General features: G+C 36.1%; 1 protein-coding gene across 1 annotated transcript in view; it reads right to left on the bottom strand.

Moving 5' to 3' along the window:
- becn1 (beclin 1, autophagy related) overlaps positions 1 to 17,164 on the bottom strand; it is an 87,785-nt gene that overhangs the window by 52,058 nt on the left and 18,563 nt on the right. The gene's annotated exons all lie outside the window — the stretch shown is intronic.

Genomic DNA, 17,164 nt, shown 5'->3' with positions numbered 1-17,164 from the left:
TATAATGCGGGAACATACATACACACAGGAATATATCATATACATTCTGGGATGACTTAATTATGAGTTTATGAAGAGAATGTCTGTGTCTATGAAGAGAATGTATGTGTCTATGTATATTGGGTGTGTTTTCCCAATGTCCTATGCCACATGGCCTTTCGTGCCTGCCGTGGGGGAGTTGATCTGAGTTGATTAAGATCTTTTGAAGTCATGTAGGAGCTTTGAGGTGTTCCTGTTTAGCATTGGCCAGGGAACTAACAAGACAAAGGGGGCAATTGGGTACTGACTATGAGTCAGAAGGTTAAAAGGTTTCCTGAGGCCTAGAGCAGACTCGATAATTTGATTCAGTCCAGACGCTACACAGGTAATAGCAAATTAAGCAAAATAAGGTCACAAAACTATTGGGTACTATTGGTAGTACCACTGATCTGTATAAATGGCTGGATTGCTCATTGCGTTCTAAACTGCCAGTGGGCGGTGAAGCCACCGGAATAATTCAGTGGCCATCTTATGATTCCCTGTCGACATAGGGCGAAATAAAGCTTCATGTCTTTAAATCCATACGCAGTCAGCGTAATTTCTCTGAATAAGTTGTGAAGTGTGTAATATTATTTTCTAATGTCTTTTTGTTGACCAAAATCCACTTCAGACTCTTGGAGATCTTGGAAACCGTAAAAAATAAATAAATAAATAAATAAATAAATACAAGTCAGCTCAAATTCTATAGCTTTACTAGCATGATATATTGCATATGAATTAAGTGTTATTTGTAAATAATGTTGAGCTAATTTATTCATTTAACCCTCTGGGGTCCTTCATTTCAGGGTCACACTCAGGGTCTTCGGGACCAAATGGTCCGGAAGGGTTTGATTCATATTTATTAAAAGAAAATCATATATATGTTTTTTTACTTGTTTTTTATAAAAAAATTTCTTTTATTTTTTGGTGTTTTGAGAAAATTTTATGATTTATAATTAATATTTATGCAATAATTATGACCCATTTTTTCCCATTGAATATAATATAATTTTTTTATAAATATGTATTTTTTTATTTTTTTTTAAAGCTGTATTTCATTTTAGAGTCAAGCCTAGGCCTCATGAAAACAATTTTTGAAATGAGATGGATGCCATCTGCTGGACACACTGAGCATTTTTATCACGCAATAGCACATTTTTACCACTAGTGGATTTACAGCTCTCTGTAGAAAGGGTTCAGAATTCTTGTGAGTTTTGCACATCTTTGACAATTTTTTTCAGGTTGTTGATTTTAAAATATAATAACAGATTCTCAAAGACTATTTTTGTCTTGTTTTTTGTTTGTTTGTTTGGTTTAAATGGTAATTTGAAGTGCCAGTTTTACTTTATAATACAGATTATTATAAATATATAATACAGTGTGTGTGTGTGTGTGTGTGTGTGTGTCTGTTTTGCACTCTTGATGTTTTAGAGATTCACCCCTTCACTGTTGAGTCCTTTTTTCTGCATCCTGGCTGATTTGTAGATTGTATGCAAAAAAAAAAACTCTGACAATTTCCCATTCATTTCCTATGGGGGTCATTTTTGACCAAAGAGCAGAAGTGTGACGACCACTTAGCATGCTTGGATCATGACCTCAATATTTTTTGTTTGTTCACATACCTAATACCATAAAAGTCACCTAGTTTCGTAACATTCCGATGAAGCTGTGATTTTTAAAAATTCAAAACATATTTATGTAATCTGAATTTATTAGTGTGTTTGTGTATAAAAGTGTGTGTGTGTGTGTGTGTGGATGTGTCTGTTTTGCACTCTTGATGTTTTATAGATTCACCCCTTCACTGTTGTGTGCTTTTTTTCTGGATCGTGGCCGATTTGTTGATTGTACGCACAAAACAACTCTGTATTGTCACATTTTTGTCAATTTCCCATTCATTTCCTATGGCGGGTCCATTTGGACCCGAAGACCTGAGTGTGACCATTTTTTTTACAACCACTTAGACTATTCAAATCCTGTCCCCAATTTTTTGGGGTGTTCATATACCAAGTACCAACAAAGTCACCAAATTTCGGACCATTCCGATGAAGCTATGATTTTACACATTTTTTCACGTTTGCATTATAAGAATGTACAGGGAGACTTCAGATATAAAAACGCTGACTCATTAGGTAATGTTTTCTCATTAAAATCAGATAATTTCCTATTAAGTCAATAAAATGTGAGGGAACACCAATATGGTGGCACGGTGGCTTAACTTTTTATGATGTCATTCGCTTATTTCCATTTTCGACTTTCATAGTAATTTGTATTTTAATTATACTTGTTTTTTTAGAATAACAGCCGTGTTTGCTGTGTTTGTTGTTGTTATTGCACTTAAGCTCTGTGCAGCATTAGTTTAGATTTCAGACATCCACGGGCTATTGGCTTTTAGTGTGCTAATTGTAAGGGCGTGCACAGCAACTGTAAGGAGATATAAACTAGAGAAAGTTAGGAGAAAGGGAGGAAAAGTGATTGGTCACAGAAGTTAAAAAGGGAAGACCTTCCAACATCCTCATTGGCCATAATGAGGTTCAACATGCCCATGCAAAAGGTCATTTTCATTACTCATATACATTGATTTATGTAGGCTTATTGTACAATTCTAAAAAGCAGTAAAAACACTACATTTTTTTTTAATCGTAGGTATTTTTGCTGCAACCAAGGCAGCCTTTACTGGTCTTGGGTCACAATGTGTGGACTGGCTTGACAAGACAGTATCTATGGGGGCAGACGGTGCTGCTGTTAACCTGGGCCACAAAGGGGGAGTGATAGCCCTCCTACAAGCAGATGCTGGAGGCTTTATCATCCCGTTTCACTGTATGCCTCACAGGTACGCTCTAGTATAATTGTGTTTTACAACATGATTATTAAATAATTTTCGTTTGCATTATTATAGTCTGACAACACCACATCTTTTTTTGATATTTTGACCAGTTGTCATTTTGTGCAAATAAATGCTCTGAATGTTATTTATTTTGACTTTGAGAAATGTTGTCAGAAGTTTATGGAACAAAACAAGATTGTTCATATTACCGAAACACATACCTATCAACAGTAAAAAAGAGAAACATTGCTTTTGCAGTGGTCTTTTAATTTTTTTCAATAGCTGTATATATATTTTTGGTGCTGTTAATTACATATTTTCTTTATTAGGGTTAGTCTTGTATAGTATCACTGTACATATGACAGCACATCACTGTAATATGTACAGATGTTGTACTGGCATAGCAAAAGTTAGTTAAAACTTATTCTGACATTATATACTATTCTGACTACAGATTGGAGCTGGGGTTGCTAGCTGTACAGCAGGAGATCCCAATGATAGGGCAGGTGTATGACCTGCTAAACCTGGTCTGGAAAACATACCATTTTATCCCCAAATCTATGAGGGAACTCAGGGAGCTGGGAACAGACATCGGGGTCAATGTGAATGCTCCAAATGGAGTGAAGGGGACTAGGTGGCTGCCCCATGTGTCCAGGTCTCTGGAAACATTCCTCAAACAAGGAAAAGACCGCGCTCTCCAAAGCCTAGGACAGTTTACTGCTGTTTATTTGCATATGGACCACCTGGCAGGTGCCTCAGCCAATGCGGAAATTGCTGGAAGAGCCAAAAAGGTTATACTTTTCACATGGTGATAAGTGTCAAGTGTTTCAGTATTTTATAATTTCAGAATGATTAAGTCATTTTTTACATAGGCAGGAATGATTAATAATGTGGTTGATCAGTGTGTTTACGTTACATTGCAGATCAAACTCACTATGGAGGACGGGACTTTTGTGGCATTCTGCCATTTCCTGGCAGACCTTTTCCCTTATATTAGTCAGTTCAGCCTACTTTTGCAGAGAAATGATATCATCCTACCTCAAGTAAGGGTTGGGTAAGAGGGGGGTTGGGTGAAATACATATTATTAATCATTAATACACATACATGCTAAACAAATGATTGTGTGCCAGGCTGTCAGTGGGATTGAAAACCTTTTAGGTCACCATAGAAGCCTTGGCAGCCCAACCCAAACCTGGTGGAAAACTAAGCACCTTCTATGCTGCCATGCAAGAGCAGCACCACCAGAATCAGGACAATCAAAGACAGGAGTTCAAGTTCCAGGTAAATATATTTATGTTACCTGGTGTTTAATATTAGAAATAAACTGTAAAATGTACAGAATGTTCTACTATTTCATATTTTATTTTAATCCAGGAAGTCAACCTTTCAAAAGGGGAGGCTGCAAAACTGGTGGAAGGCGAATCCATCAGCCAAGCTGCCCCCAGACTGCAGCGAGCAATCGAAAGGACATGTGTGGGTCCACTGTGAAACACCTGAGAAACAGATTCAGTAACCTGCTGGGTAAGTTGTTTGTAATATTGCTATTACATCCAAAAGGACACACTTAACTTCTATGTTGATATAATACATTCATTGAAACTCAGAATTTCTTTAATTTGTGCTGATAGAGAAGAACACAAAGGACACACCAACAACCACAGCGGTGCAGTCCTTTAAAGGGCATTTTGCAGGTTAGAGGACCCAACGAGTCAATGTATAGAAAAATAATGTAGGAACTAGATTTTCTTTAAAATATACTTATAAATACGCTACAGAAGCTTCTGGAGTCGTTTTTGTGAGAAAATGTTACTTCCGCGTCTGAAAATGGGCGTGGCGAGCGTGACGTAACGGGCGGGAGAGAGGTCGATTCAAACAACAGGAAAACAATGGATCGCAATGACATTTCGGACGCTGAGGAAATACTTACTCGTATGACGGACCACAGCCATACAGTTATGAGTCTGCTATGCTGCCAAGAGAGCAGGACAGGCCAGGATTAATGTTACACAGAACGGTCAGAGACAAATTGAGTTGTGGTGTGAGGAGAACCAGTGGAGAACAGGACAGGTGTCTTGGTGAGAGACGTGCTTATAGATAGACGTTCGCTAACGATATACACTGTGCTCACAATATTGTACAGATTATTACCATCGTATATCAGGCCAGCAGACATTAGTATGTTTAGGGTATATTTATACTATTAAATGTATAAAACTATAGGCTACTTGAGTATATTTCTATTGTACTAAAAACATACTCAAGTACATTTTTAATACATATTTTTCACCTGGGTTATAACATAAACAGGAAATTAAAGATTTGAATATTTAAACAACCTAGTAATTTTGTTTTTCAATTACAAGTTGCCTCTATTTAGGGCATGACTACCTATATCACACTATTTGATGCCATTGGTACAGTATACGACGATCAATATTCTTGCTTCGGCATCCCATGTTGAACTCCATCATATCGCCGGGATGATAATCCTCCGATCTGAAGTGAACACTACACACGACCACGTTTTTCGAAGCCGATGCGGAAGAGAAATCCTGTCTCTTCACCTGCACAAACCGCACCAGGCACGAAAGATATAGGCTATAGCACCGTCCCTTTTCTTGTTATGGAAACCTGTGGACTCGATGTCCTGACAGGCCTGCTCTTTAATGCCTTCAACCACCATGCCTGGCCAGATGACAAACGTAGGCTCTGGGACCACGGTGTGAAGGATGTAGAGTTTCTCTTGGAGCACTTCTCCACAGTCCTGAGAAGGTGTATATGTACCACACCCACCCCCTTCAGACTGTTTTCAAGTTAACATTTAATATAGTTAATCATATTGTTATATTATGTCTATTAAAAATCCCAGGAATGGGTGCAATCCAGAACTGGCCAAGGAAGAATTTAAGGCCATGAAGATGATGATATACACATCTTTTAAAGACAAGAGCTACCTTGGACTCTGGGAGGTGATGCTAACCACTGAGCTATACTGCTCAGATTATAAGGAAAGTGGTTTTGTTTTTAGCAGATTATACACACACACAGATTTAATCTATATATTATTATACCTGTTTTTTTGTGTGTGTTTTTTTGAACATCCTACACCTGATCCAGATTATGCTGGTACTCCCTATTTCTGCTGCTGTCTGTGAGAGAGGTTTCTCTACACAGAAAAGAATTAAATCAGACATAAGAGCAAATCTTCACTCAGACACTGTAGAAGACCTTATCAGAATCAGTGTAGAGGGGCCTGAACTGATTGACTTTGATGCCAGAGAGAATGTGCAGAACTGGCTCTCGCAGGGGAAAAGGGCAAGGAGGCCCAACTATACACAATGGCCAATTGATTTTGGCATGTGAGGGGGATGTCCTGTGAAGTGGACATGCATTGTTTTTTTTTTATATCTTTAATACCGAAAAGTCAATAGCTGCTGAAAAACTATTATTAAATTATTTTATGGATTACATTTATTTAATTTTTCCTTAAGAGTTCAGGAGTCTGCCCATCTGTGCCAACCGTAGCATGTTGAAATCCAAAAGAAATACATTCATTGTGTACTGTATTTTCTATTGCAGTAAATCTATCCCAACCAATTTTAAAGAAAACAAGGCGGCATGTGGTTTAAAAGCACATCTGTATGCAATACAGTTTCATTAGTGTTCATTATTATCCAGAGCGGCTTACTTTAAATAATTTGTGCGACCAAATCATGTTTTGCCCCAGTAACTGAAAAAGTTAGTAGCGCAAGTGCAAGCAGTGGATAAGGTTAGTGTAGTTCCTTGATGACATGTGAATAAAAACGAGAAACTTCCGATGATTCGGCTGCGCAGTTCTGCCTGGCATTGAACATGGGCTGGCATATGCAAATTTTTGGAGACGTACATATTAATGATCCTGACTGTTGCGTCACAGTCGGTGTTATGTGGAGATTCGCCTGTTTTTCAAAAACGAGATTTAAATAAGGAGGAGAAAACAATGATGTTTGAGACTCACTGTATGTCATGTCCATGTACTGAACTCTTGTTATTTAACTATGCCAAGATAAATTCAATTTCAAATTCTAGGGCACCTTTACTTAATATTTTTAAAGTAAATTTCACACGCATATTTTTCTAAGTAAATTTCACATAATGGAATTAAGTAAACTCTACTTAACTAAGTTTAGTGAAAGTAACAAAGAAAATAAATAATTTTAACTGGGCTATTAAAAGATTGAGTAATATCTATTTAGTTGAATTTTCCTTTACATTTCACTCAAACAATATAACATTGAATTAAACCACACTTTTAAAGTATATGCTTTACTTAGAAACATCTAAGTAATTAATACAATAGATATTGTGTGAGACACCATATCTACATATCAGAAGTTATGCACCACGTGAAAGCAGAGACCTCAATACTTGGTAGACAATACACAATGACGGTAACATTTGATGGATCGTTTTGGAACTCCAAAAACGTCACAAAATGGCAAGTTACTAATCTTAACATCAAACGCAAAAAATGGCAAGTTACTAATCCTAACATCAAAAGCAATGATAAAACAGTGTAAATACAGCTGGAAAACAGTGAAAAAATCAACCTCATTAATTATTCAAGGCCCAGTGCACGATGAGAACACCAGTATCAGAAAAGCTGAGTAATTTTACTTAATTTTATAACGTTGATATTTACGCTTTCAATTTTACACGCTTGAATTGAGTACTAACATAGAATTTACTTCGTTTTTTTTTAATCTTGCCTTAACTAACCTTCTCATGTAAATTACATTGTTTTTTTCTGTAGTATTTACTTCACCACCTTCATCATCTTTATCAGTGTACCCATGTCTAGAGACTGAATTAATGCAAATTTTTATTGTTAGTCCATGTCTCACTGTCCTGAGTATTTAAGGAAATGTTGCAAAGGGCTCAGGGCCTGATTTGTAGTCAGATCAGCCCGTAATGCTGATTGTCCTCGAGACTATCAGCATTATGTATTTTCCTGAGGTCAGATATGCATCTTTTACTCTTTACTTCAGAGCATTTGATGTTATGTATTGATTCTCTTTGAATTGAATCTCTTTTAAATAATGGCAAGCATGGGCAGCCTATTAACCCTCTGGGGACCAAGGTGTTTTTGGGGTCCTTGAGATGTTTTGACATGCTCTGACATTTGTGTTTTTTTTTAGTTGCTTATAAACATATTAATGGCACAGGTGAAATTACACTCTATTTAGCACAAACAGGGCTACCATAATGTGTGAGCAACATGTATGTACATGTTTGTATTTTTGAGAGAATATTGTTTATGCGTGGTTATTGAAAAACAAAAGGTCACAAAAAACATACTAAATATGTGTTCACAAGACTTTTGACTAATGGACGTTGTCGCCTAGAGTTTTTGCTTCAAAATTATCTGAAAATCATCCTTCCTAATCATTCACATAAAACAATAGATTGTTTTAAATTGTGAAAAACATTTTTTTGTTTGCCAAGGCAATATGTGGATGGGCGGAACGGCCCAACCCCTATCATGAATAATTAAGTGGTTCTCAGACAGTGACCCTGCATAATAATGAGCCTTTCATTCAGGGGTGTCACACAAGAAAGAATGCAAGGACAATATATATATATATATATTGTCATTGCATTCTTTCTTGTATATATATATATATATATATATATATACACATACACACACACACATATATATATACATATATATATATATATACAAACAATCAAAATATAAATGAAAGCCAAAAGCACATTTTTAGTCATACCTGGAAACAAATCCTGGTCAAATGCTATATGGGCCATTCTACAGAATTGGTTCAAAGTTACAGTTGGAAACATCTTTAAAAAATAATACTTTATAAGACATTTATGGGAAAAGACTATTTTCTTTTCCCATAAATGTCTTATAAAGTATTATTTTTTAAAGTAGACCAATACAATAAAAATAAACCAGTCGCATTTCAAAGTCGTTCGCGAAATGACCGCCAGGTGGCGCAAAGGGACATTTATCAAAACGTAAGTGGGGCTAATGTCAATTAACAGTAAGGATGAAATTCTACAAGTTATGGTAATTTGCAAATAAGCCTACAACAAACATTTATTTTAAACAAATATTTTTAAATATGCAACATGCACGTTTAAACAACAAACAATACAATCTGAACCAGCGCTTCTGCTCCTGTATTGAGCCATGCAGCGCGTTTCAGTTACGATCTCCAGTGGCCTTAATACATTCACGGCTTTTTAAAATGTCACAAAGCGTTTTGAGATGGTTTTGAATGAAATATTGAAGTTTATAATTAGGGTATTTTGGCACACCACGCCGAGTGGCTATGCATTGTTCTAAAATCTGGCTTTATTCTGGCATGTTGAATTAGAGTTTGACAAACGCGGCGGCGCGTTCATTTGAATTTATTTTTCTCATAACACCTAAAAGAACTTACTGCGTAATTGTTGGTCATACAGATAAGATATCATCTTTTAAAACTGTAAAAGGTCTACTTTTATTCATGGAGGCTAAAGTAGGCCTACACTCACAGGCTAACGACAAAACGTTTTCTCGCTCATGCGAGAAACAAAAGTTTGGGCATTTCTCAGTGAGAAAATTCATAGCCGAGCGGTAGAACTTACGGTTCGATCATCAAGATGACACGGGTTCAAATCCCGATCAAACATGGTCTACTGTAAATTTTATATTTATTAATGCAGAGAGATTTGTCTAGCTCTAAAACTCTGTTACACCATACAGTTTTTTGCTTATATTTATAAAATAAAATTACCATGCATTTCCATTTTACACTAAGGAACAATAGTATCCACTTTGCATCTGTATAATAATAGGCTACCAATCGTAATTTCAAAAGCAGTTCTGTAAAAAGAAAATAATTTTATATATATAGCCTATATATATATTATTTTTTTATTAGGCCTATTTTTTTTTTTTTTTTTTTTATTCCCTACAACCTAGAGTTTTTAAAAACATGGTTTTAAGTAAAGTGTGATTTGCCAGGGGGGACGGGGATTTCCTTCTGGTCTAAACATCCCTGCTTCTGCTGAATTATTTGAATCCCCACACCCCTCCCTCCACAGTAATCAATGCTATAGGCTACTTCACCAATAGACCATATCAAATATAAAATAGAGATATGCAACAAGCACGTTTAAACGACAAACAATAAAATCAAAACCAGCGTTTCAGTTGTTCATTAGTTCAAGTGGCCTTAATGCATGCACGGCTTTTCAAAATTTCACAAAGCGTTTTGAGATTATTTTGAATTAAATATTGAAGTTTATAATTAAGTGTTTTGGCAGACCACGCCGAGTGGCCCTATGCATTTTTCCAGTGGTGTAGTCTACGTGATACGCAGGTATACGGCGTATACCCACTAGAAAATGTCAAGGATTTCCGTATGCCCACTAGGAAATGTCAAAGATCTCCGTATACCCACTTTAAAAAGCGTGAGGATTCGTAACAACATCGTTTTGTGAAAGAACTTTCATTCATAAATTCACCCCGCCGTGACGTCTGTTTGCGCAGCGACACGGATCGAATCGCGGAATCCACTCACAAATGTAACTTAGCCTACTGTAAAGCAGAACGTCACGCAATTTGGCCATTTTTGAATGAATAAATCAAAAGTAGGGATGTACAATGAATCAAATCTCGATATCTAGAATAAACTGCATGCTCTGCGTGTTTCTGTGAATGAGCGCTCAATGTGTGCTCTACTACACACTGAAGCGCGCGGGACACGCGTGGTGTTTTCAGCGTCTATGAGGAGGACATGCACACATTTGAACTTCATTGCAGAGCTTTTATGAGAGTCACTTCACAAGAATTTTACCATTTCATTTGATAAAACGATCGTCATTCATTCGTATCATATACACACTCACAAACTTAAAGTATTCATGACAACCTGTCAAAATCAAAGTTTTGTATAACTTGAAGAAAATATAACAGAAATATAGCCTATTACTATTGCACAGTAGAGTATACTTCAAGTAGGCCTAATAATAATAATAGGCTAATAATAGTTTATTAAAACACACAGAAGCTCAAATGTCTTTAATTTACAACCCACCAAAATAAAAGTTTGTAGAGAGAAATAAAGTAACCCGAGGAAATTATGAAAGAAATTGCATAGTAAGATGTACTTTTTAAAATAATAATAATCAAATCTATTAAAACATAATTTTAAAGGAATATCACACAAGTTTTTAAAAAGTAAATTTTTATTTGTGCTTATAATGTTAAAGTCTTTTAATTGTCAGCTGATAAAACCTGTGCTTCAGGAACCATATTCATATAACATCTAAGGCTAAATGTAGCTGTTTATTGCTGAGTTAGATGGCGATTTACACTAAACAGAAGAAAATGGGTGGCGGGTGGCTGGCGGCGGGCGGGCGGGGGGGGGGGGGGGCTTGTATATCACAGTATACTCACTACAAAAAACTAGACTACACCACTGCATTTTTCTAAAGTCGGGTTTTATTCAAACTTTTGCTAACGACAAAAGTTTATCTGTCGTCTCTGTCTCCGGGAACTGCGCGTCACAAAAATGAACCGAAAGCCACTTCATCTCAGTCACTATAAGAAATCGGCTATGTCTAAAGCCTTTAAATGTCTAAATATTCAGGCTAATAAATGTTATCTGATTATGTAATCCATATGAAAACGAGAGGTACAGAGGATCTACTCAAACATGTAGCCTGTAAGCGCTTCCCAATGAGAAAATGACAAGACAAGGGTGAAAATCTCGCTCTAATTAAATGTAGCAGGCTAAATCGCCCTGAATTAAAATGTAAAAACAGATCAAATAATGTATTTGTCGAAATGTTGCGATATTGTTTCATTTAAGTTCATAATTATTCTATAAATGTTATTTAATTTAGCAGCATTACCACGAAGCACCGTGGTTCGATATTTATTTGAATAGGCTAATAAAATAAAAAAAAATAAAAAATTAATTCACAAATTGCATGCCTGGTTGTAAAGATCCAAAGATTATATTTAGTTTTGCTTGGAAAAAGCTGGCCCAAACCAGTTTTATTTCATCAATTATTGAAATAATGAAATATTTAGTAATAAACTTTTATGACAGAAATATCACTAGGCTACATGTAACTTAAATAATTTAATTCCTTCATTATCAACACTGTCTAGAATAGCGTTAAGTGTGAATTGTGACTTCTCTTTGTGTTAAGTCAGCCTCAGACTCCGATAGCCGGTGGGGGGTTGGAGGGACAGTTCAGTGCTGTATCGTGCACGCAGGACAATAGGCCTAGGTGTTAATGTTCCTCTTTCATATGGAGAGCGAGGGAGACTAAATAAACTTGTTAAAAAGAGATTCAGCGCGAGAGAGGCAAAGAAAAACGCATGTTTTAATTTAATTATGTTCCTTTGGACAATTTTCGTTTTGTAGGCCTACTGTTTTAATTGTTTAATATAGCTGTCATTTCTTTGGCAATACAAATTTAAAATGTCACAAGAATAAGATTAGCCTAGTGTTTCTTATTTTGCATCGCAAAAGAAATAAACTCTAAACCCGATGCAACCCTGTTTTAACCCTCTGGGGACCAGAAACGCGCCGGCGCGTTTTGCTCGTTTTTTTTCACATAGCAGAAAAATAGACTTAAAGTACTACCATCATTTCTGTTCATATAGAGTTAAGAAATATGAGAAAATAATCTGTTAAATGTCTACTTTTTTATGTGCCCACATACAATCGAAATAAAATATTGTGCTTTTGTAAAATAAAGAAAATAAACAGGGTGTGCGTTCTGCCTCTCGGTCACCGTGAACTTTTTTTCTGGAGCACGTCTCTAATCTTCAACACAACTCAGCTAATACTATTCACCCAGCCATAAGCAATATATCTTTTAAATCATTTGAGTTTGTACTTTTAAATGATCCGATTCAAAACTAAAATTATTATTCTCCGTTTATGTCATCTATATAAAAAGAGAGACGTGTCAGCCCATCTCATTATCGTTCTCTCAGCTGATTATCTGTGGTAATGTGACACGCCCACGGAGAGCACGCGCTATTCAAACGCAAATATGTGAAGCAACACATTGAGACGCGTTAACGCCCATAAACTCTGAAAACACACATTATTTTTTAGTCAGATTAATCTACTGTCGTCTTGCGCGGCTATATGTGGAACAATCCTGGGACATTTACCACTGGGTTATTTTCACTTCGAGGATGAACAGATTCAGCTGAGAAGTAAGTGTTTTTTGCAAGTGCTTTGTTCTAATCGCGATATAGAATAACGTAGTGTCTGTAAACGGAAAAATAGCATACTGTTAAATGTGAATCATGTTTGTGTCACACAGTTTGTGTGTGTGTGTGTGAATGAATGAATGAACGCACAGATACGCACTGTTACAGACTAAATAACAGACAACATTTCGTTGACTCGTTTTGGATAAAGTTTTTACTCTAAAATAGACATCAAATAAGCTTTTTTAGGAGTTTCTGCTCATATGTTAAATATATAGTATGTTTTGTCAATAAACTAATCAACTAAGATGTTATAGTGTTTGTTCAAGCTATATCAAAATAATGAATCCTCAACTTTGAAATATGTATGATCAAACTAAGACATTTATGGAGAAAGACAATTTTCTTTTCAAGATGTTTCCAACTCTAACTTTGAACTGAAATAAAACCATGTCTATATGGTGAAGGGTGTGTGATAGAAGTGTCCAGACGTATGCACCCTGTATTTTCCTTATAATATCCAAACAATCTAAAAGCCATTCTTTTTTAAATCTCCTCATTCTTTGTGCAAGGCTCCTGTAATGATATGGCCTGATAGCACCTAATAGGGCCATTATGGGAGGGTCTTTGTCTTTCTCAGGTGTGGAATGCCATACATATTAATGAGAGATCAAGCCTCCTGCATAAAGCTTTCTCAAACAAAACACGTCATTAAAAATGTAAAAGACTTTATTGACTTATCTGAATGAGTAGTCAGGATGATTCTCACATAGTTTTGGAGCAAATATTCTAGGCTATGTGATACAATTTTCAAAAGTCTTGTGAAGAAATAATCAATATGTGTTTTGTGGTCTTATTTCAGCAACTTTCATTTTTATTTTTTTCAATAACCACGCATAAACATTATTCTATTAAAAATACAAACATGTACATACATGTTGCTCAGATCTCATGGTAGCCAAGTTTGTGCTATATAGAGTGAATTTACACCTTTGCCATTAACATGTTTATAAATAACTGAAAAAAGCACAAATGTCAGTGCATGTCAAAACATCCCAAGGGCCCCAAAAACACTCTGGTCCCCAGAGGGTTAAATTAAAAAAAACTGTCCCGACACTTTATTTAAACCTTGAAATGTTCGAACTTGGTTTCAAACTTAAGTAATTTTAGTGTTCTTTTACATTACACAATTTAGCAGACTAAAGACGAGCTTCTTCATTTTCATTTTCTGATGCAATCGGCTGACAATCTTCCTTCATCAGTTTGTGTCCTTTGTGCAGCGGCTGCGGCTCTACAGGAATGTAGCAAATTTATGTTGTAATGATAATTAAACAAAACTCTTGACTTTAAATAAGTAAACAGTTATAAACAGTTACCTATTTAAGCATCAAGAAGGTAAAATATAAACGCTATTGGCCAACATCGGTTAACAACATGTATGCTACATTGAGATTCGATCTCGGGTCGATTGAAGCTCCTTGAAGCTCGTGTTGTTGCATTAACCACTGAGCTAACGCGTCTATACGTCTGTAAATGTTTTTTCATTTTCAATTTCATTTCAGTAGCCTAATTTCAGTATTGTGATTATGAATTATTTTAACTACGTTTCACTTGTTGAATTCATCTGCTACCAGCTTTCAATCGCTCTGAAAAAACCGCGGCGCGGCGGCAGATTATGCATTAGAAAGAATAAACGAACACTTTTCAGAGTCTATGATTGTAGCGCCTCTTAGCGGTAAAAGGCAGAAAATACACCCCACATTTTACCGCCGCGGTGGAACGGCTGATGTGGGCGTTGTCATGGCTTGCCTCAACATTTGCGTTTGAATAGCGCGCGTCCTCCGTGGGCGTGTCAGATTAACGCGTAATGAAGTGTAATGAGCTGGGGAAAAAAATTCTGACAGCACTCTCTTTTCATACAGATTACATAAACTGAGAATATTTGTTTTTTATATAAATTACTTCATTGAAAAGAAGAGAATTCAAGCTTCGTAAAGAAAAATCTCTCGTGCCTGTATGACAAGTATTTGCAGAGTTAGAGTTAATTTTTCGGACGTGTTTCAGAATGGACTGCACTGACAGAGAGAAGGCAAAACTCGCATCATGTTTATTTTTCTTTATTTGACAAAAAGCACAAAACTTTGTTTTTATTGTGAGTATACAGAAAAATAATAGACACTTAACAGGATCGAATGATGTATAACACTTATATGTACGATCAAAATCAACAGAGTATTTTAAGTCTATTTTTCTGCTATGTGAAAAAAAAACGGCAAAACGCGCCGGCACGTTTCTGGTCCCCAGAGGGTTAAATAGCATTAGCCATAACCTCTGATTAAAGGGTTAGTTCACCCAAAAATGAAAATTATGTCATTAATGACTCACCCTCATCTCGTTCCAAGCCCGTAAGACCTCCATTCATCTTCGGAACACAGTTTAAGATATTTTAGATTTAGTCCGAGAGCTTTCTGTCCCTCCATTAAAAATGTATGTACGGTATACTGTCCTTGTCCAGAAAGGAAATAAAGACATCAAAGTAGTCCATGTGACATCAGTAGGTTATTTAGAATGTTTTGAAGCATCGAAAATACATTTTGGTCCAAAAATAACAAAAACTACGACGCTGCTGACGTGTTATCTGGTGCGCCCGAGCTTCGTTTACAGTCTGAGGGAGACGTACGCTGTAAACAAAACAATCTTCGCAAACATGTCTAAGGATTTCGACACAGAGGAAGACTTGCATTTTTTTGCCCAGCCATATTTATTTGAACCCGAATACACGGACGCACCAGATAACACGTCAGCAGAGTCTTACGTCAGCAGCGTCACTGAACGCGGATTGACAACAGAACCGGAAGACAATACAATGCTGAATAAAGTCGTAGTTTTTGTTATTTTTTCATATTTTTGTTATGCTTCAAAACATTCTAACTAACCCACTTGATGTCACATGGACTACTTTGATGATGTCTTTATTTCCTTTCTGGACAAGGACAGTATACCATAGATACATTTTCAATGGAGGGACAGAAAGCTCTTGGACTAAATCTAAAATATCTTACGGGCTTGGAACGACATGAGGGTGAGTCATTAATGACAATTTTCATTTTTGGGTGAACTAACCCTTTAATGATCGGACTGGTGAGTTTTTGACCGTGGGATCCGCGTAAAAGATCAGCCGGCGCAGGACCCTGAGCGACATTGGTAACGAATGAGCGAGCACAATAAGAATAAAGAGTTAAATAGAATAATCAAATGTGTAGTTAAACTATTATACAAATGACCAATAATCAATTGGCATTCTAACCCAAATTCGAGGTTGTGATAAAATGGAGTCAGATAAAAGTAAATTGGAATTAAACTACTTTGCCACACTGAAAAGACAGAATGTGAAGGAAACCTTCACCCGCTTATCGGAAACTGTCGTTGGGCCGATTGGACGGGCCTACACTGCTGTAATTGCAGTGTAAATGCATTCACCTCTAAGATTTCGTATACATTAACATGGATAGAAAACAATGCCCCTGGAAATCAATTTATGGGAAAGTTAATTTCCTGTCATCTCGCTGTATTTTCCATATATAAATATATAAGCAAAGTTAAACATATTACATTTACTATAAAACCAATATAATTCATGCATCACAGTTGTGAATTTACCTTCAACTGTTTTATCTTCAACATTTTTTCGTGTAATTGTTATTATAATAATAATAATAATAATAATAATTCAACATTTTTATAATTATAAATACATACTATAATAAATTATATTTTTATAATTAATATTACGGTATAAATGTATAATTAAGACAGATCATCATTTCTGAGGGAAAAAAAGAATAAGGTTGAGGCCAAAATAAACACTACTTTTTTCTGTTTTGTATTGTAACTTGACCCTTAGCAGGACTCAACTTGCTTAAGGTGAGCCACTGACTTGACTTGCTTGGTTCGTGTGCACTGCGACTTGAGACTTGTTGGTAGGGACTTGAAACTTACTTGCGACTTAAACACGTGTAACTTGCTCCCACCTCTGAATAATAATAATACTATTTAAATGGTATAACAATATGTTGGCTTGAGAAGC

Source organism: Rhinichthys klamathensis, unplaced genomic scaffold (assembly GCF_029890125.1).
Source record: "Rhinichthys klamathensis goyatoka isolate OS25496 unplaced genomic scaffold, OSU_Roscu_1.1 h1tg000108l_1, whole genome shotgun sequence".
In the NCBI taxonomy this organism is placed as follows: Eukaryota; Metazoa; Chordata; class Actinopteri; order Cypriniformes; family Leuciscidae; genus Rhinichthys; species Rhinichthys klamathensis.
This window is presented reverse-complemented; position numbering and strand designations above follow the sequence as displayed.